The sequence below is a fragment of the Vulpes lagopus genome, chromosome 12, assembly GCF_018345385.1.
Source record: "Vulpes lagopus strain Blue_001 chromosome 12, ASM1834538v1, whole genome shotgun sequence".
Taxonomy (NCBI): domain Eukaryota; kingdom Metazoa; phylum Chordata; class Mammalia; order Carnivora; family Canidae; genus Vulpes; species Vulpes lagopus.
This window is the reverse complement of record NC_054835.1, coordinates 81,185,785-81,207,974: the sequence shown is the minus strand read 5'-3', so window position 1 is coordinate 81,207,974 and position 22,190 is coordinate 81,185,785. Positions and strand designations below refer to the sequence as shown.

The following is a 22,190-nucleotide window of genomic DNA, read 5'->3' as shown; positions in this document are numbered from 1 at the left end:
ACAGTGTCCCCAGATTATGCATTTTATATAAACAGCAAAGATAATTTAAATTTCTTTTTCTTAAGATTTTATTTATTTATTCATGAGAGATAGAGAGAGAGAGGCAGAGACAAGGGCAGAAGGAGAAGCAGGCTCCCCGCAAGGAGCCCCACACGGGACTCAATCCCGGACCCCGGGATCACACCCTGAGCCCAAGGCAGACACTCAACTGCTGAGCCACCCAGGTGTCCCAACACCAATGGTAATTCAATACGTATATTACCGACTGCTATTTCCAAATAATGCAGATGAGCTAGTCTTGTTTTCCAAGTAACTACCAGATGCCTAGATGCTAGAAAGGTAGATCGGATGATAGATAGATGATGACGATGACGATTATAGGTAGATGATAGATAGATAGATGATAGATAGATGATGTTGATAGATAGATAGATAGATAGATAGATAGATAGATAGATAATAAATAGATACAACTGTCAAGGCACTCTTTTGTACTGACTGGATTCATATTTGGAAATGCAAAAATTTAACTAGATAAAATTTAAAACTGATAATTTAATATAATTTGAAAGGAAGAAGTTTAATGAATTATACAGCTCTACCTTGGGCCTTTAGCCAAATGTGCACTATATTTCAAAATAAAAGAAATTAGTAACTTTTCCAACACAGTTTGCTCAATGTGTGACCTATTCTTTAGCTTAAACAATTGGTGCAAATTCCATTTCATTAACATTTTTGCTTATTTCCTGTGTATTATTCCTTCCATTGGATAAAAGCTAAATTTCTAAATAGATTGATATGTGTGAAAACTACTCTTGCATTTTTTTGCCTGAATTGTTCTTATTGACATGTTCTGAGGTCTTATGCTTGAAGCACACTGGGCTTCTGCAACAAAGCCAGAAGAACACAAGGAAAGTAAACCAGAAAAAGGCAGGAATACATAACAAAGTCAATAGATATATGGTAAAAGTCAGTGCAGCCTACCGGTGAAGGCATAATGTTCAGTGTTACAGAGGTTCCATGGCAATATGTGAATTTTCAACTGTCAACAGTTTTACATTTTGTGAAGTATAACATTCACTCAGAAGAGTTGTACAAATAGATATGCCAAGAACAATCGCAGCATACCAGAGCCTTCCCCTCCATTGTACTCCTTTTCAGTTAATATTCTCCATAATGAAAACCAAAATCCAGATTTCCAGCACTATAGGTTAGTTTTGCTTCTTTTTGAAATTTAAGTTATTGGAATTGTGCAGGTGAATTCTTTGATTTTTTTGACTTTTTTCTCTCAACATTATAAATGAGTGATTTATCACACTGCTTGTACTATCAGGACTTTCTTTCATTTTCATTATATATATTTTTATTGTGAAAATATACTAATACTTATTTGCTTTTGATGGGCATAGAAAGGGTTTTCAGTTTGTTTTTTATGCATACTACTGCTATGAACATTCTTGGATTAAACTACCAGATATGATATGCAAAGGTTTAAGACATACTACAAAAGAGTTATAAGTCTATCTACCAATTCATAGGCTTATCTGTTTTGTTATTTATAAAATAATTTCATTCAGACAGAATGTAGGCCAACCATGGCTATGGTCTATAGAAAAGTCTATAGAAGTTCAGATGAATAAATTTTCAGCTTTGAAATATTGTGAAAGAAAATAACTAAGACATGTAGACACAGATTCACATGATCACGCGCATAACAATTTATAACTTTGATTTTATTTGCCAAAGATATGTGGAAATAATCATTTCCTTGATTAACCTGATAGAGAATATATTGAGAGTACTTGGGGCCTGAAGTAATTTTCTTAGCTAACACTTGCACAGTGAAAATATGACTTATATTTCAAGGAAAATTTAGAGACTGCATACAGAAGAGAAAAACAACTTATATACTAAACAGACGTATACCCACCTCACCCACGGTGAATTTATGGCACTCTTCTCACCTTCTATGTCTTTCTTTTTTAACAGTAGTCTGTAATTTGTCTCAGAGCTTTGAGTTAGAAGAAAGTCTGAAGATGTAAGAAATATCATCTTCAAAGCAAATAATTCTTCTTCAAAGAAATCTAATAATAGATTTTTTTTAATTGTCACCATCTGTTATACACCCTGCCATCTGTCTCTAATGACTGGCTGCAGACTGTATCCAATATTCTTCCACTTTGTTATTTTTGTTACTATTATTTGCAATTTCTCAAATTGATATCTTGGACCCAAGATGTCTGTGTCACTTTTAATTGATAATTAGTACAATGGGCTCACAAGAATAACAACAAAAACAAACAGTTTGAGGAATTTCATATAGTTCTTACACTTTATGCCTCAGGTCCATGTGAACTCTTTTGCTAGATGGTCCTGGAAGACCTATTTGACCTTCTATTTTATTCCAATAGAATTTATTAGCCATACCTTTTTCTTCAGATACTTTTCTTCATAAAATCTATTTTTTTAACCGTGCAAATAGAATTATATTACATGGGTTCAAAAAGTATCCTTCCAAGGATTTAGTAATACTAGGAACCAAGAAATATTTGAACTGCCGAACTCCTCCCAAATGTGTGATTCCCAGAACAATAGTACCTCTTATACTTTCCAGCTAAGCACCAGGAAATACCCTCTCAGGCTGGCCTGTGCCATGTTAGGGCTGGCCAAAATCCCAAAATGATAAAAAATTAGCTGCTAGGATAGGTGAGTGAACTGATGAGTATTGCCCAGTGATAGGATACTTCTGAGATTTCCTCAACGTGAAAGGAGCTTGGTTATTTTAATTTTTAGTTGCTATTTTCTCCTTTACACACTCTGTTCCTGGAAAGGTGAAGTGTCTAACAAGTAAATTTGAGAGAATGGCTGGCATATTTGCTCATTACTACTCTCTTCTCCTGCAAGTGAGCCTGCCTTCTTTTAAGAGATAAATTCTAATATTGTGGTTTAGTAATTCTCTTTGGCTAAGACCCAAAGTTATATTTTCCGGTTTGGCTTCTGTCAATACTAAAGGTGATATTTTATATTCATCTTTAATAATTTGTTTTATATCTTAATATTGTACAGAAGTTGGGCCAAGAATAGTAGTCTTAGTTGGTCTGTAAAGGACCCAGTTGTGCTTGGACTGAGAACATTGAAAAGTGAAATAACAAAATTTTAGATAAAACACACATGAGGAGGCTTTTGGAATGAAAAGGGCATTTGTTTGTATTCCTAAATCTCTGATATAAAGGGAGAAATTTTTGACTTTTGTGATTTGTTATCAACTGTCCATCTGGCTCTGTGCCTGAGGGGTGGTATGCAGATCTTCATAAAGAATCTGCCTGGCATGACCCCTGCAAGTGGAGCCCAGTGACACCATCAAAAATGTGAAGGCCAAGATCCAGGATAAAGAGAGCATCCCCCCTGACCAGCAGAGGCTCATCATTGCAGGTAAGCAGCTGGAAGATGGCTACGCTCTTTCTGATGAAAACATCCATTAAGAGTCAACTCTCCACCTGATTCTCTGTCTGAGAGGTAGCTGTTAATTCTTCAGTCTTGAATTCTTAGTGCCCAATGATGGCATTGCTCTGCACTCTAGCCATTTGCCCCAATTTAAGCTTAGAAATTACCAGTTTCAGTAATAGCTAAATCACTAGTTGTTTCAATAACTGTTCAAAATGTAAGTTTTGTTGCATGGTAGGAAAAAAAAAGGGGGGGGAGGGAGAGCAATTTTGACCCCTGCAGCCTTGGTAAGAAGCTTTGTAGCAATCATATGGTAGAGTGGCCTTAGCGATAACTGTAGCTTATGTATGATTTAACTTTGAGTGGTTCTTTTCAAACAAGTCTTGGGCAAAGGTGGTATAGCCATGAAAATGGCCTTGATAAGAGCCAGAAGACCCAAGCCAAAGGTAGCTAAATGAGAACACATGCAGGTCTGAGAGACAGAGTTTGCAGATGCCAGCAGAACTTTCTAACTTTGTCTTAGTAGAGTCAAAGACTCGGTTATAGGGCCAGATGCACAAGAACACCAAAGATAGGGCCTTAATAAAGTATGTCCTGGAGGCTCTGTAGCAGGCCCTGCTTTTCCTCAACTGGAATAGCTGAGACAAGTCATACAGAGAAAAGATTCTGTTAGGTTTTTCAGTCATTCGCAGGACAATATTGGCTACTTCCAAAGTGCAAAGCAGTTGAGTTTCTTGTTATTTTAGAAATCAGGTTCTAACAGGATCTAAACAACAGTAGAACCACTAATCCAAATTTTATTCTGTACTCAGGGCCACAGAGGAACTGTAGAAAAACTAACTTTGGACCCATCTGGTGACTAACACAAACTCAAGGCTATTCTCCTCCCATGATATGATCTTAAGTTGGCTATAGATTTATTTAACAAGGGGAAACTTAGATAGATTCCCCATGTACTCACTTCTCTCTAATCTTGTGTGAAAACCAACATCTTTCTGGGAGTTTATTCATAGCTTAATTTAAGTTCACAGAACATGGTGTGATCTTTAATTTTATATCAACTTGGCTAGGCTATGTTGCCCAGCTTGGCCGAACACTAGTGTAAATGATGCAGTGAAGATATTTTGTGGTGTGATTAATGTTTCTAATCAGTTGACAAACTAAAGGAGATTATCTTCAAAGTGTGGGTGGGGCTTACTCAATCTGTTTAAAACATTAAGAACAAAAAACTAAATTTCCCCAAAAGAGATTTTTTTTTTTTTTTTGACAGGGAGAGAGGAGAATGAGAGGGACAGAGAGAGAGGGAAGGAGAGAATATTAAGCAGGCTCCATGCTCAGTATGACACAGGGCTTGATCTCATTACACTGAGATCATGACCTGAGCCAAAATCAAGAGTTAGATTCTTAATTGACTGAGCCACCCAGGTGATCCCCTAAAAAAGAATTTTGCTCAAGACTGTACATAGAAACTTTGCCCTAGGGACACCTGGGTGGCTCAATGTTTGAGCGTCTGCCTTTGGGTACTGATTCTGGGGTCCTGGGATCAAGCCCCATATCAGGCTCTCTGCATGGAGCCTACTTCTCCCTCTGCCTATGTCTCTGCTTCTCTCTCTCTTTCTCTCTAGGTCTCTCATGAATAATTAAATAAAATCATTAAAAAAAAAAAAAACAGGAGAAATATGGCGGTGGCAATACTGGAACATTTGGGAGCATTATGGATGCAGAATCTGAGGGGGAAGCTGGCCTTAGGGCTTCTTTCATCTCACAATGTTTTACCCCGGGTCATATATCCACATGAGTGGGTCTCTGGACATTAATCGAAAATAGGAAAAGAAGAATAAAATTATTTATCCTCCACAGTTGCCTGGAGAACCTCGGAGGCCAGCAGAAATCTACCATTGTCGAAGGCAAATAAAATACAGCAAAGACAAGATGTGGTATTTGGCAAAATTGTTATGAGGAATATCTATTGACCAGGCTTTGGCTCAGTTGGAATTCAATGACAAAAAGGGGGCTCAAATAATTAAAGAGATTCTCTTAGAAGTACAAGATATGGCAGTGAGAGACCACAATGTGGAATTCAGATCCAATTTATATATAGCTGAATCGACTTCAGGACGAGCCCAGTACCTGAAACGCACCCAATACCATGGCAGAGGACACTTTGGGATCATGGAGAAGGTCTATTGTCATTACTTTGTGAAGTTGGTGGAAGGCCCCCCACCTCCACCTGAGGCACGGAAGACGGCAGTCACCCATGCCAAAGAGTATATTCAGGAGCTTTGCAACTGGGCCATTATTCATACTCTGTGATGGGGGATTCAGACTCTAGAGTGTATATATTTTGCCATTTATTTCTTAAAAACAAACAGAAATTAGAGATAAATGCCTTTAAAAAACAAAACAAAACAAAACAAAACCTTTGCCCTAGTGTTCAACCTGCCACCTACATTTCAGACTCAGGACTGCAAAATCAACTCTTGTCTGATTTTTAGTCTGCCAACCTATGGAGTTTGGGCTAGCCAGCCCCCAAAAATATGTGAGTAAAATTCTCTTTAGGGGTGCCTGGCTGGCTCAGGGAAGAGCATGTGACTCTTGATCTTGGGGTCATGGATTTGAGCTCCACATTGGGTGCAGAGATTACTAGAAAATAAATAAATAAGCTTAAAAAAATCTCTTTACACACTCACATACCCACAATCACCCATACCCTTCCATATAAATGGATATATAGGGATATACATGAGTATGTGTGTATATTCATACATACATATATATATATACACATATATATGTATGTATATATATATATATGTTAGTTTTTGTTCCTCTGGAGAATCCTGAAAAATTCAAATGGTATCTGGGCAACTGGTATAAATTAATTGGCACCTTGGAAAAGTTAAAACAAGAAATAATTTCTCCTTTCCTTGGTTATCATTGAGTTTCTGTTATGGTCTTGATGAATGCTAAATATTGAGATTCAAAAGCCCAAATTACCTTGAATAATTGCTTTAAAGGAATAGTTTCTTTTCTAAATGTAGTATAGGTGGTGACAGGATTATGATATTATTTTGTGTTACTAACTCTTTGAACTTCAACATGCAAAGCACAGCAGAAACTGTCCTTAGATTTTCTGAGACCCTGATGAAACTAAGTCCACTCTAATGACAAAATTTAGGTTACAACTGCTGAAAGATTCCCAGGATCTATAAAATTACTAAGAACTTATCTGGCTGTGACTCATGGGAATTACAAATTGAGAGAAATTTATGCTTTGGATTATGGATTTCTATCAGAAAGGCAAGAACATTTTACTTTGGTATTTAGTTTCTTTGGACTTGGAGTTGCAATGGGATTTAATGTTTAGCCTTTAACTTGCCTTAGGAATTTGATAAGAGAAGTGAAAACAGTCAAATTTGGGATACCTTTATGCTGTTAAGATTTTTTAGGATTTTCTTTTTGGCATTTTATCCTAATTATATCATTTAATTTCATTGTAGAATATTTGATAACTTGAAGATAATCAGTAGGGCTGACTTATTTGGCTGAGAAATAGAATATGGAATAAATTATAGAATGGCCTTTCAGTTGACTTAATTCATGTGCTGTTTGGATAATTTCATAGATATCTAAAGGTAAAATCTAACTATCCACCAGCTCTCAAAGGATAGACTGGTATTAGAGAAGTGGTTTTGCAGAGGAGGCACAGGATAGTCCTGATTAAACTGCTAATCTCATCTGAGGGGAATGACCTTATCCCCAGTAGATCATAGTTTAATGGTTAAGCCAAAGTTAAAAAGAGAACAAATATTGAAAGAATATTAGTATGAAGTGTTTCCTTTTCTTTACGTTTTCTTTCTGTGGAAGGAATTCTGATAGTTTACTCAAAACCTCTTCTACTTTACTAATGCTAAAGCTGAAGTTAAGTCCTATATCTAATTAGTAAATTTGGGGAAAATAACTGGGCAAGTTCTGTTCCCCTGTTCTCTTCTACCTTTTGACAGCTATTCTGGCCACTAAGATATTCTGCTCTGGTCCTCCAGGTACAGACTACCCGCCTTTCCTCACAATGGACCTATAGACCCCAGTTCAGAATTACCTGCAACTAAGTCTGCTAATTTCAAGGCCAGTATTAACAAGCCCATTTGTCTGACAAACATAAAATTGAATTCACTGACCTGGTTTCAATCAATACTAAAGTTATTTTAGCTTCTGTCTTTACCTTTTATGTCTTTTCTCAGAACTTAGGTGAGGAACAGAGATTCTTTAATTGAGGTCTGTTTAGAGATCTTAATATCTGGTTTCCATAATTGCATTATTTTCCCAATTATTCAAGGTACAACTATTTAAAAAATGGTCCCCACATCCTCTACTGTTTTTTTTCCCTGTATAGAACTTTTAGCCACATTTCTAAAGCATGTAATTTTTCAGAACAATGAACTATCTAAATAATTCTCTCAATACCACTGCATTGATCAGATCACCCTTCCCTCATTGATTTAACAAGCCCATCTTTTTTATGTCACATACTATACATATACACATTTCTCGATAGATAGAAGGGAATAAAAGGAAAGTCATAGTCTTAAGTCATGAAAGTTTCTTTATACATGTATATATAGCGTGTTTATTATGTTATCGTTTCCTGTTGAAACACAGAGCACATTTTTTAATCACTTTTTTAATCATTTTTTAATCAGAGCACATTTTAAACCACTCTGAATTATGCATTGATACATAAGTAATTTGTTTTAATTGTCTGTAAATGACAGTATATCTTACCTACTTCTGTTTTTTTTCCCCAGTTCCTAGCACAGTGAAGTCACAACCTAAGCATTCATTAAAGGGTTGTTGAATATATTTACATAAACGGTAAAACTTTTTACAAATATAAACTGGAAAAGTGAGTATGGGTACTATGGATATAGTTTGTTGATTCTAGAATATAAGACAATTGTTGTTTTTGTTAAACCTTGGAATAAATATATTTTCAAATTTATGTTGATAAGGATCACAAAGTGGTTGCCTTTTTTTTTTTTTTTAAGAGTTTATTCATTCATTAATGAGAGACACCTCTAGAGGGAGAGAGAGGCAGAGACACAGGCAGAGGGAGAAGCAGGCTCCATGCAGGGAGCCTGAGGTGGATTCGATCCCAGGTCTCCAGAATCATGCCCTGGGCTAAAGGCAGCGCTAACCCATTGAGTCACCGGGGTGCCCCAGTAGTTGGCTTTTAACTCATGAGGTGGAAGCTTTGTTTCCTGGGTTTTATTGGTAGAGGTTTTAAGAAAAGATGACACTAATTACCCCCACCCCCAAATCTTTCTACTATAATGAACCTCTAATATATGGTTATACAGATACTGCATTTAGACTTATCTGCAGGTTAAATAGTTATGCCCGTAGTGGCATTAAAGATTTAAATATGCTTACTCAGGAGCAAAAGAGAATCCAAGCCCAAACTTTGGTTCTTAGGCAGTTTGGGCCAAAGTATGAGAGGTGAGCTAATTCTCTGTGCTGCATAGGAATTGTCATTTGGATATGCCTCTATCTCTGTCATTCAGAGTTTCAAACCACAAGGTCAAATACAACCAACTTCTTGGTTTCACAACCATCCACAAACTGAATATACACTGGCGAGTGCTGATAATTTCAGGAGTCATGGCCTTTAGATGGCCACTGTAGATGATTACAATGTGGACGTGTCATCAGAGGAGACAAGACTCCATGAGCTGGAATGAAAAAAAGAAAATCAGAAACTAACACAGAAGCCCGGGACTAGATCAGACACACTCCCTGACAATTCCCAGAGAAATCCTGGAAGAATTTAAGGGCAACTAAAGTTCTTGCAAAGTAGGTGAAAACAAAAAATAGTGTTTTCATAATGTGTACAACTTTTTCTTTACCCCTGTGTTATTGTGGCCTAAGATGCACATAATCTCTACTTACAGGTTTCATTGTAATAATTTTCATTTGAATCAAAATGATTACCAATTTTGAATATCATGGGAAGTAGCAGACCCTCTCCCTAGTTCATAGAAGATATAAAGTTATTTTAAACAAATTGGTTTCCTTTCACTATATTGAGGAACTTATATATATATATATATATATATATATATATATATATATATATCTACTTCTTTATGGATCCCTACTGTTTTTTTTAAAAAAAATTTTACTTATTTATTCATGACAGACAGAGAGAGAGAGAGAGGGGAGCACAGATATAGGCAGAGGGAGAAGCAGGCCCCATGGCAGGGAGCCCGACCTGGGATTCAATCCCAGGACTCCAGGATCACACCCTGGGCTGAAGGCGGCGCTAAACTGCTGAGCCACCCGGGCTGTCCTGGATCTTTAGTATTAATAATTCACCTTTGAAAATGAGATGTTCAAGATAAGAAGCTTTTGCACAACAAAGGATACAGTCAACAAAACTCAAAGACAACCTACAGAATGGGAGAAGAGATTTGCAAATGACCTATCAGATAAAGGGCTAGTTTCCAAGATCTATAAAGAACTTGTTAAACTTAACACCAAAGAAACAAACAATCCAATCATGAAATGGGCAAAAGACACGAACAGAAATCTCACAGAGGAAGACATGGACATGGCCAACACGCACATGAGAAAATGCTCTGCATCACTTGCCATCAGGGGAATACAAATCAAAACCACAGTGAGATACCACCTCACACCAGTGAGAATGGGGAAAATTAACAAGGCAGGAAACCACAAATGTTGGAGAGGATGCGGAGAAAAGGGGAACCCTCCTGCACTGTTGGTGGGAATGTGAACTGGTGCAGCCACTCTGGAAAACTGTGTGGAGGTTCCTCAAAGAGTTAAAAATAGACCTGCCCTACGACCCAGCAATTGCACTGTTGGGGATTTACCCCAAAGATTCAGATGCAATGAAACATCGGGACACCTGCACCCCGATGTTTCTAGCAGCAATGGCCACAATAGCCAAACTGTGGAAGGAGCCTCGGTGTCCATCGAAAGATGATGGATAAAGAAGATGTGGTTTATGTATACAATGGAATATTCCTCAGCCATTAGAAACGACAAATACCCACCATTTGCTTCAACGTGGATGGAACTGGAGGGTATTATGCTGAGTGAAGTAAGTCAATCGGAGAAGGACAAACATTATATGTTCTCATTCATTTGGGGAATATAGATAATAGTGAAAGGGAATAGAAGGGAAGGGAGAAGAAATGGGTGGAAATATCAGAAAGGGAGACAGAACATAAAGACTCCTAACTCTGGGAAACGAACTAGGGGTGGTGGAAGGGGAGGGTGGGGGGTGGGGGTGAATGGGTGACGGGCACTGAGTGGGGCACTTGACGGGATGAGCACTGCGTGTTATTCTGTATGTTGGTAAATTGAACACCAATAAAAAATAAATTTATTATTAAAAAAAAGAAAATGAGATGTTGATTATTATCTGCAATGAAATGGAAAACTAGAATTTCATGGCTGGAATTTTACTTTCAAAGTATTTTGTTTAGCCAGCAGAATTCTTGATGCCATTATTGGTGCTGGGGTTTTATTTCTTTGATCTTTACTTTTTTATGAACTTCAATATTTTTAGCTGGAATGTATAGTCTCCAGTTCAATATAAGCCCCATCACTCCCTCTTGTTGCTTTATACATTTATGTGGCTTGCCTAATTCCCAAACATCATTTTGGCCTTTTGTTTGCCTAGAAGTGTCTCATCTAGATTTTTTTCTAAGATATATGGTCCCTTCAAAGCAATATTTTCTATTTGCACAATGTGGTATCTATTTTAATTTTTTATTTGAAGCTGAAACCTATTATTTTATTTAACCATAAAGTCTTCCTTATGATCATGAAACACACACACGAATATAAAACAAACAACAAGAAATCACAAAGTACAAAGGTAAAATGACTTCAGTCTTCAGATTTTTCTGAAGAAAAATCTTAGATTAGCATTTGGGGGCAGCCCAGGTGGCTCAGTCGTTTAGTGCTGCCTTCAGCCCAGGGCCTGATCCTGGAGACTCGGGATCAAGTCCCACATCAGGCTCCCTGCATGGAGCCTGCTTCTCTCTCTGCCCGTGTCTCTGCCTCTCTCTCTCTCTCTGTCTCTCATGAATAAATAAATACAATCTTAAAAAAAAGAAAATAAGAAAAAAAAGATGAGCATTTGGATGCTCCAATTGCTAGCTACATAACCTTGGCCAGATAGTATGTCTGATTCCATTTCACCATGGTTAACAAATAATAATGTCATAACATTATTTTGAGAATAAAATAAAATAATATGACATATGCAAACCTCAAATGTAATACATGAAATCTTATGCACAGCACATAAAAAGCATGTAAGAAATGGTAATTGCTAATACTAATAGTACTGTTATTGAAGTTATTCAATGAAATAATATGTTAGAGTTGTTAAAATTGTAAACTTTGGAGTTACAGTGCCTATGTTCAAATCATGGCTGTGCTACCTATTGGCAGGATAATGATAGTCAAGTGACTTAATCCTTCTGCCTCAGTTTTCTCCTCTGCAAAAATGAGATAAATACAGTTCTTACTCATAGTGTTGTGATGAAGGTAAAATATGTATGTCAAGCTCTTAGAACTGTGATTCACACATAGAGGACTCCAAAAATGTTAGATATTCTTCTCATTAGTGAGTTCATTCTCAGAGGGAATTTCATTTCAGAAAGTGAATATATTGCTATCTTTAGACACTGGCTTGGCAAAAACATTTAATCTGAAAACAATATAAGTTTTCTAAAAGCAAACATGAAATAATATCTAAAACAAACATGGCAGAATGGGAAACACACACACTCACACACTCACATACACAGAGGCAGCAGATTCCCATGGAGAAAATGAGTATTAAGAGGAATTTTAGGGCAGCCCATGTGGTTCAGTGGTTTAGACCTTCAGCCCAGGGCCTGATCCTGAAGACCAGGGATCGAGTCCCACATCAGGCTCCCTGCATGGAACCTCCTTCTCCTTCTGCCTGTGTCTCTGCCTCTCTCTCTCTCTCTGTGTCTCTCATGAATAAATAAAATCTTTAAAAAATAAATAAATAAATAAAAGGAATTTTAATCTCCATGCTACTAATTTATATTATGAAAGAAGAGCCACATTTGAAAATGATATATTATCATAGTTTTTGTATAGTGTCTTGCAACAATAAATTCTTACTAGGTTGTAATGGAATTGTGTCTTCAATTTTTAAATTTAATATGTAAGTACAAATTACAAAATCCTTAACATGAAACCATGTCCAAATGCTTCATTCTGAAAAAAATATAAGAAAAATAAATAAATCTTAAAGAAACATACAGAGAGGATTGCCTCCTAATTGTCTTATCAAATCCATCCGTCACAGGTATACCATGAAAAACAAAATTAAATATGATTAATCTGGTGTAAATGTACACCTAAAATCACTTTCCAAAAAAAGAAGAAAGCAAAAAAAAAAAAAAAAAAAAGAAGAAAAAGAAAGAAAGAAAGAAGAAAGAAAGAAAAAAGAAAAGAAAAGAAAAGAAAAAAAGAGGACAAGCACAGGCATGCCTAAAACTGGGAGGCATTTCTGAACCGCCTCAGGCAGCAGCTTGTTTTGTCGCTGTGTTGAATCTGCCCCATTCAGCTACCAAGGTGTGTTTGGTTGAAAGCATTTCTCCAGTGAAATTTCCCAGATAGTGAGAACATTCCAACATGAGCAATAATGAGATACTATGTGATGAGATTGCCAGAAAACAATGATATCGCAGCCAACTTTTAACACTCCCACTTGAATCCTCTGAAGAGTAAGTGAAACTCCCAAAATAAACAAGTGTTGAACTTTATGTTTCATGATTTACATATCAGAGACAAAATAACTCTTGGATTCTGAAGGCCAATATGATAAGTTTGAGGTGAATATCTAATACATCACTACAGAGCTGTGAATGATTTCAAACTGAGATCATGTATGTTCTTTTTGTCTCGATATTCAAATGCCATGTAAAATGATTTACAAAGTCATGATACAGATGAATAAGTGCTGTTTGTAAAAATTCTAAAATGGAAGAAAGTTTCTTCTTCCTTTTTCAAATTTCCTTTCTCACTAATATTAGTGTTAGTGTATTCTTGTGCCTTTCATCTCACTACACATACATTTGACTCTACAATTAAGTTATAAACAGCTAAATTACTTATTGTAATAATTGACATATATTCATACATACTCAAAACACATACACACCGAGGCAATTGTTATCGACTATCTATTTTTAGGTAACAAACTATTAAAAAATGTACTGGTGGAAAACAACTATATAATCTTCAAAGTTCCTGTATCTGAAGATGATATAATCTTCAAAGTTCCTGTATCAAGTTCCTTCAAAGTTCCTGGATCAAGGATCCAGAGGAGATGAAGAGAGTATGGCTTTTTTCTGTTCTGTGATGTTAGGGCATTAAACTGGGAAGACTCAAATCTCAAGTGGCTGGGTGCTGACATTTCCTTGGGGCATTTTAAACCACAAGTTGGGAGCCTAGGTTGTGTGAACTTGAAGACCACACTCAACTTGTAAGCAAAACCACGGAACTACATGTTCCTTCCTTGTAGCTTGAACTGAAGTTCTTGACAGCATGGCAGCCTCATTGTAGCTCAACTTCTTACATGATAGTGAAAGGCTTTAAGAGCAAGTATTCTGGTAAACAAGGTAGTGGTTACATATCAGTTCATGATTTGGCATCAAAAATTAAATAGTGTCATTTCCAATGTCTTCTTAGCATTAAAAGCTAACGTTAGAGCATTCATAAAACTACCCATACTCAATGGGAGATAAAGAATACAACTCTTACTGAAATGAGTATTAAAAATTTGCATCCAGTTTTTCTAAAACCACTACAATAGTGTCAAAAATAAAAACTGAAACAAAATTTCCTATTATAGCTAAAATCTTGATTTCCCTTAATTTCATTCATTGAATTAAAAAAGGGGTTTTAAAGATATTTTATTTATTTATTCATGAGAGACAGAGAGAGAGGCAGACACATAGGCAGAGGCAGAGATATAGGCAGAGGGACAAGCAGATTCCATGCAGGTTCCAGGATCATGCCCTGAGCCAAAGATAGACACTCAACCACTGAGCCACCCAGGCATCCTGTAAATTTTAACATTTATAATAATTTTATTTTAACTAATTCTCTTCAGTACTCTAGAGCGTATTCAAGGGCATGTAGCTTGATATCTAAAGATTGCAAAAATAAGTTCTCCTCAACAGTTCTCTGTGAATCCTGAGTAAGCTGGCATGTTAAAGGTACTCTGTGTCCCTCATGGATAAGAGACTGAGGGGGCACTTGACGTGATGAGCACTGGGTGTTATACTACATGTTGGCAAATCAAACTCCAATAAAACAGATATATATATATATTTATTTATTTATATATATAAATATATACATTTATATATATTTATATTTTTATATATTTATAAAATATATATAAATATATATAAATATATATATATTTATATATATAAAATAAATATATAAAAATCAATATATATATAATAAAAAAGAGATCTTACTCAAAGTGTCAACAAACAGTCCCTATGTGTACATATAATGTATGTTTTACATTACCATGAAGTCCTCACAAAATTGAACCTGGCTGGATGTGCCTTAAAAGCTATGTAAATATATTTGCCACATGTTTGAGTTGATTGAATATATTGTTTAGTGCACCTTCTCCTCCATACTCTGAATAACATGAATTGAAACATTTTAACAAAAAGGAATATCAGGAGTGGGGGCTTAAAAAATAAAATGGAGAATACAACAGAAGAAAATAGCAAAAAAGATGTGAAATGGCTTTCCAGAAGAGTGGGATAGTGGCAGGTAGAGAAACAGAAGGAGACAGCTGGGGGCGTGGTCGTGGCCTTAAATTTAAAACAGTACCAGTTACAATGGTAGTGTGTTTTTTCTCTAGTCTTGTTTCGGCACAAAGCAGGTGGAATATTAAATTTAATCAGGGTTGGGCTTTTGCAAAACTGGTTAGGTTAAGGGTGAAAGAAGCAACAAAGCTGAATGAATAAACAACGGGTGATTAGAATGAGCTATCATTGTTTACTAAACAAAGTCCCCAGGACACAGTTATTAAAATCGTAAGTGTAGGGGACACCTGGGTGTCCTGGGATCGAGTCCCACATTGGGCTCCCTGCAGGGAGCCTGCTTCTCTCTCTGCCTGTGTCTCTGCCTCTCTCTCTGTGTCTCTCATGAATAAAGTTTTTTAAAAATAAAAATAAAAATAAATAAAATCCCAAGTGTAACAATAATAACTAGTACGGATCACTTTCTATATGCCAAGTACCAGGCTGACCTTGTATCATTCCATTTAATCTTAAAAATAAAAAAAAAAAAAAAAACTTTTAAATAGCCCCATTATTAGTTCCATTTTATAAAGAGAAAGACAAAGCAATTAAACACTAAATCAGGGCACCTTGGTTGACTTAGTCAATCAGGCATGTGCCTTTGGCTTGGGTTCATGATCCCTGGGTCCTGGGATTGATTCCCACATCAGGCTCCCTGCTTAGCAGGGAGTCTGCCTCTCCCTCTGCCCTTCCCTTCTGCTCATGATCTCTCTCTCTCTCTCTCTCACTCTCTCTCTCAAATAAATAAAATTCCTTAAAAAGAAAAGAAAAACCTAAAAAAAAAAAAAAAGCACTAAGTCAGAGAGCTCATTCACTTAGCTATTAAGTATGACCTAGTCATAAAAACCCATAATAAATTGTACTAGGATAAAATCAAAACTGTAAAATTTTAAAACAACCAACCAAACAAAACTAATAAGATTTTGGGATTAAAAAAAAAAAAAACAGATCTGTAAGAAGTGTAGAAAATAGGAGATATATGTAGTAGTCCTTAGAGTTCAAGGTAAAAATAGAGCAAAAACACTTTTGGAACCAGTTAGCCAGTAATTATTGAGGGTGCTATAAGAAAATGGGCAGTATAACTAGCATAAAAGTAAGTTGTTATGAAAGAACACTCTTGGAGATTTAGTCTCTTTAAGCAGGAAGTCCACATAAAAATATACCAACAAGAAGGTCTTCCTTAAGTAATATTAAAAGAACCTACAGAAGAAGAAGATCCTATTTAAGCAGACTTGATGGGGGAAACAAACAAACAAACAAACAAAACCAGGAGATTTTTAAAATGTAGTGAAAAAGTTCTTAGAAATGTAACAAAGAACAATTCAAAAAATTATAATTTCCAACCTTAAAAATTCAACAGCAGAACAGAAATAGACATTTATGAAAACCAAGTTATCTTAAAAGTTAAACGAAAGAGGGGCACCTGCTTGGCTCGGTCAGTTAAACATCTGCCTTTGGCTCAGGTTATGATCCCAGGGTCCTGGGATGGAGCCCCACTCATGTTGGGCTCCCTGGTGGTGGGGAGTCTGCTTCTCCCTCCACCCCTCCCCCTTATTCACGCTCTGTCTTCCTCAAATAAATAAATAAAATCTTTTTTAAAAAGTTAAATGAAAGAACTATCCTATAAATAAAAATACCAAAGGAAAAAAAAAAAGAAAAATGTAAGTGACAAGATAAGATACTAGAAAGATGGAGGAGAAATAAGGAGCAACAAAGGACTGATAGAGGCATAAAGAAATGGGAAAGCAAAATCAATCATAAAAAATATTTAAAAAATACTTTACTTGTGTGGAAAATGAATTGAAATTTCAGATGAAGTATGCCAGTGAATTTAAGGCAGGATTTGAGAAACAAAGTCTCACACTGGAAAGATTTCAAAATTTGAAGAGAAAAGTTTATGTTCTGTCAGAATAAATTGGTTGCTTTGAATTCAAAGAGAGGAAAATCAGACCACTTTTGGATTCTTCATCCATACCACTGGAAACTATAAGGTTTATAGTTCTGTAGAAAAATAAATGTTTGTGCCCTAAGAATCTTAGCCCTTGCCAAAATGCTATTCATGTAGTAAGATCTAAGTAAAATAGTATTCCATTCATTTACATTTTTGAAGAAATCATTAGAAGTAGTTATACCAAAAACAACTCAACCAATATAAAGATCTCTAAACAGGAGAGGATGAAATGAGCATTGCTGAGCAGAAACTAATGAAATGAGTGATAAAGCATACAGGTTAATATGCTTGGAAAGGATTCTTAAAATAGGAAAGGTAAATGTAGTATATTAATAAAAATATTTGTAACATATATGAATGTTAAAAGACTATATACTTTTATACTATATATATACTCAAAATATAAAAATTGACAAGTCTTCTTAAAAATGTGAAGAGATGACTAGAAAATTTTTAAGAAGGAGATATCCAAATGTTCATTAAACTCACCCTAGTATTATAATTTCAGCAATCTTTGAACACACTGGGACAAACAATCCATTGATTTTGCCACTCATCACTGTCCATCATTTCCTTTCACATCGTTATTTACTTATTTACACAGCGGAGATTTCATGGTACATTATATTAATCACGTTGTTGTATTGACCATATACTTATTAGCTCCTCTACACCCTCCTCATATTGTAATGGCAAAACCCCAATCTTGGCAGCAGAAGATGACTGGAAAAATCCATACAATTATGCTGAATAATAGCATTTATATTCATAATCATGATCATATAGATGACACTTCTGCCATATTCTGGTCTTGATCATTAAGCACTCTTCTAGAAAACAGTTTCATACTGTCCGTGTTGTTCTCAAACCTCCAGAACAATCTTTCATTTCATGACAAAGGCAATCAGAAGAGAATTTCCACAAACTCCAGTCAACCAGCCTGCCTGCAACTCTTCATGTTCTTCCTACTTTTTCCTGTGGAGGTACAGTCCGTGAAGTTATATGATGCCGTCCCTTCCAGAACTGCACCAGCGCCCATGCTCCCTTACTCTTCTTGTCTCTTTACCAGTATTTCCCTCTGTCTTGCACAATAATCATTCCCTCATCCAAATGAATATTTCATCCATGTTGAAAAAAATACAAAAATCTCTTTCTCCTACATTAGCCTCTAGCAATCACCTCATTTCTCTTCTCTCTTAGCAAACTCTTGGAAGGAGTCGACTATCATCACAATCTCCTTATACCTACTCCACTGAGGCTTTCACCTCTACCACTTCATCAGACTGCTCTTGCCAAATTCACCAAAAGCCTTCACGTTGCTAAATTATATGGCAAATCTTAATTGACTTATTATCAGCATTGGACACAGTTAATTGTTATTTTCTTCTTGAAAACTGCCATTTGGCTTTTGGAACACAACAGTTACACATCAGAGATATTACAGGCTCGATTCCAGACCACTGCAATAAAGTAAACATCCAAATAAAACTATCAAATGAATTTTTTGGTTTCCCAGTGCATATTACATGTACACTACATATACATTATATTATTGTCTATTAAGTGTACCATAGAATTATGTCTAAAAAACAATGTACCTATCTTAATTTAAAAATACTCCATTGGAGGCACCGGAGTGGCTCAGTCGATTAAGCGTCTGTTTTTGGCTAAGGTCATGATCCTAGGATCCTAGGATCGTATCTTGCATCAGACTCCCAGTCAGCAGAAAGCCTGCCTCTCCCTCTGCCCCTCCCCCTGCTCATGTTGTCTCTTTCTCTTTCTCCTTTTTTCTCTCTCAAATAAATATAATCCTTAAAAAATTAGTAAAAATACTTTATTGACAAGACAATGCTAATCATCATCTAACCTTTTGGTGAGTGGTCATCTTTTTGCTGGTGAAGGGTCTTGCCTCAATGTTGATGACTGCTGGCTTGTCAGGGGGTGGCTGCTGAAGGCTGAGGTGCCTTTGGTGACTTATTAAAATAAGATGTCAATAAATTTTGCCTCACTGATTGACTCTTCCTTTCTCTTGAACACTTAGAGGCCATTGCAGAATTTTTAATGGGCTTAATTTCAATACTGTTGTGTCTTAGGGAACAGAGAAGCCTGAGTAGAGGGAGAGTCATGGGGGAATGGTTTACCATTCATCAATTAAGCTGTCTTGTACAGGTGTGGTTTGTCTCACCCCAACATGATTAGAATAGTAACATCGTTGATCACTGATCCCAGGTCACAATAAAAAATATAACAATAATGAAAAAGTTTGAAATATTGCAAGAATGATCAAAATATGGCACAAAACAAACGCAGTTATAAAAATGCTATCAATACACTTGACAATATTAGCCATAAATGGTGCCCAACTCAGGGTTGCCTTTTAATTTAATGCCTTAACTGTCCTTTTAATTTTTTTTTTAAAGCGCTCTATCTTCAGAGCACAATAAAGCAAAGTGCAATACAAGGAGGTATGCCTGTTTTCACAGTTGGTTCTTTTACCTCCCTGGCTGCTCCCTCTCCCCATCTTCTTTGCTGCTTTCCCCTCATCTTGACAACCTCTAAATACTGGAGTTTTCCAGAGCTCTCACTTCAAGGATCACTTATCTATTTACACTTACTCCATAGCTGAGCTCATCTGATTTCATTGCTTTAAAAATCATCTGCAGGCTGATGACTTCCAAGTTTAAATTTCATTCTGGATTTTTCCTTTGAACTTAAAACTTCTGTCTCTAAAAGTATGCTCAGTATGTCTACCTGAATGTTTAATAAGCATGTCAAACATAATGTGTCCCAAACTGAACTTTTGATTCCAACCTCCAGACCTGCATCCACCACATCCTGCCTCATTTCAGCAAATGTCAACTCTGTCATGACATTGTTCAAGTAAACTAACATTGGAATCGTTCCCAACTTTTTTTCCAAGATTTGTAGCACTGCCCTTAAAATATATCCCAAATCTGATCTCTTCTCCCCACATCTTCCACTAATACTTTTCCCCAAATTTCTGGTACAAATGGCTTCAATTATAACAACAATTTCCTAACTGGTCTGTGTGCTTCAGCCCTTGTGCTCTACATTCAACCCTCAGCCCTCAACCCAGCCACCAGAAAGCTTCCATAAAGCTGCCATTCCCCAGCTTTAAACCCTCCTATCACACTGCACGCTTCACTCAGAGTAGAAACCAACGTTGTTGTAATGACCTTCAAGGATCCATGTGTCTTTCCTTTTATCTCTCAGACCTCCTTGATTCTCCTCTCCAGTCTTGCCTGACCTCTTATTATCCTTAGAGCATTTTAAGCATTATCCTGGCTCAGGTTAGAGCTCTTCTCTGTTATTTGTAAGTAATTGCTTGCCTCAGACATCCAGATGACTCACTCCTTCAGCTGTTTCAAAGGTCATTTCATTAATGGACTTCTCTGAGCATCCTATAAACTTAGTAGCTCACTCTCCCTTTTCCCTTGACCAAATTTAATTTTGCTCCACAGCACTTATTATCATCTAGCATAATCAATTTCATTATTTGTTTAGAGTCTGTCTTTTCCCAAACAATATAAACTCCAAGAGGGTAGGAAGTTGATCTGGTTATATACTACTATACACTCAGCAAGTAGAATAATAAGTAGCAGGTGCTAAATCACATTCACTGAATGAGCAAATGGACACAGAAAAAGATTCTCAAGCACCCTAATAGAAGACTGCTTTTTCAGACAGTACAAGATCATTTCACCTACTACACTGACAAAGAAAATTATTATGGAATCTACTGCTGAAGCTAAGAATATAACTATAACAGACTTTTAAAAAAATGTTTATTATAATTAAAAATGCCTCTCTTTAATCCACTAATGTCATTTTTGGGAAATCCCTTCTAAAGAAATAGAAGCAAAAAAAAAAAAAAAGAGAGAGAGAAAAGAAAGAAAGAAATAGAAGCAAGAGTATATATTGATTGTAGCATTGTTTGCAGTGGTAACAAAATTGCATTTTTATTGTCCCCTGGTATGGATTTGGTATAACAAACTGTGGTCTGTAATCTAAACTACAGAATAAGTCAATTATATTGACTTTGAAGAGGCTCATGATGTACAGCAAATTAAAAAAGCAAATTGTAGAGTGCTAAGGGACACCTACCAAAAAAGTGAGATCTGTTGGGGTTCCTGGCTGGTTCTATTGGTAGACCATGCAACTCTTGATCTTGGAACTGTAAGTTTCAGCCCCACATTGGGTGTAGGGATTACTTGTTTTAAAAATGAGATGTTATTTATTGCATCAAGAAACTGGTTGTGTTTGTTTTAAGTGGTTTGGACAAAGGGTTCAGGAAGTTGGGGTTTGTCCTGCACTGGGCCAGTTGGAAAATGGGCGCAATTCTGTGATGAATAACTTGATATTTTATTTAGGTAGTGGGGCAGATGGAGTGAGGCTAAAGCTGTCATTGATAGAGAACTATTGATCACCCACGTTAGCTGAGAGAGAAGACTACTTCTCTCTCAGTTTTTGTTCTACAGTATTTTTGTTTTTGTCTGGGGTTAGACACAATTACAGAGTGATGATGTTTTTGTCCCCCTTAGCTAGTCACAGACAAACCTCATCTGATTTTGGTATTTTGTGAAATCTTTTGTGTTCATTAGGAAATTTGGCCAGGGTGATAATGGTAGAAGAGATCAGCTGACAACTGTCAAGGCTACTTTTTTTTTTTTAAGATTTTATTTGTTAATGAGAGACATGCACACAGAGAGGCAGAGACACAGGCAGAGGGAGATGCAAGCTCCCTGCAAGGAGCCAGATGCGGGACTTGATTCTGGGACTCAGGGATCATGCCCTGAGCGGAAGGCAGACACTCAGCATCTGAGCCACCCAGGCGTCCCAAGGCTACTTTTTTTGTTTCAAGATTAATG

General features: G+C 36.4%; 1 pseudogene; it reads left to right on the top strand.

The window, feature by feature from the left end:
- Positions 1-5,123: 5,123 nt before the first annotated feature.
- Positions 5,124-5,757, top strand: LOC121472733 (annotated as a pseudogene).
- Positions 5,758-22,190: the final 16,433 nt, after the last annotated feature.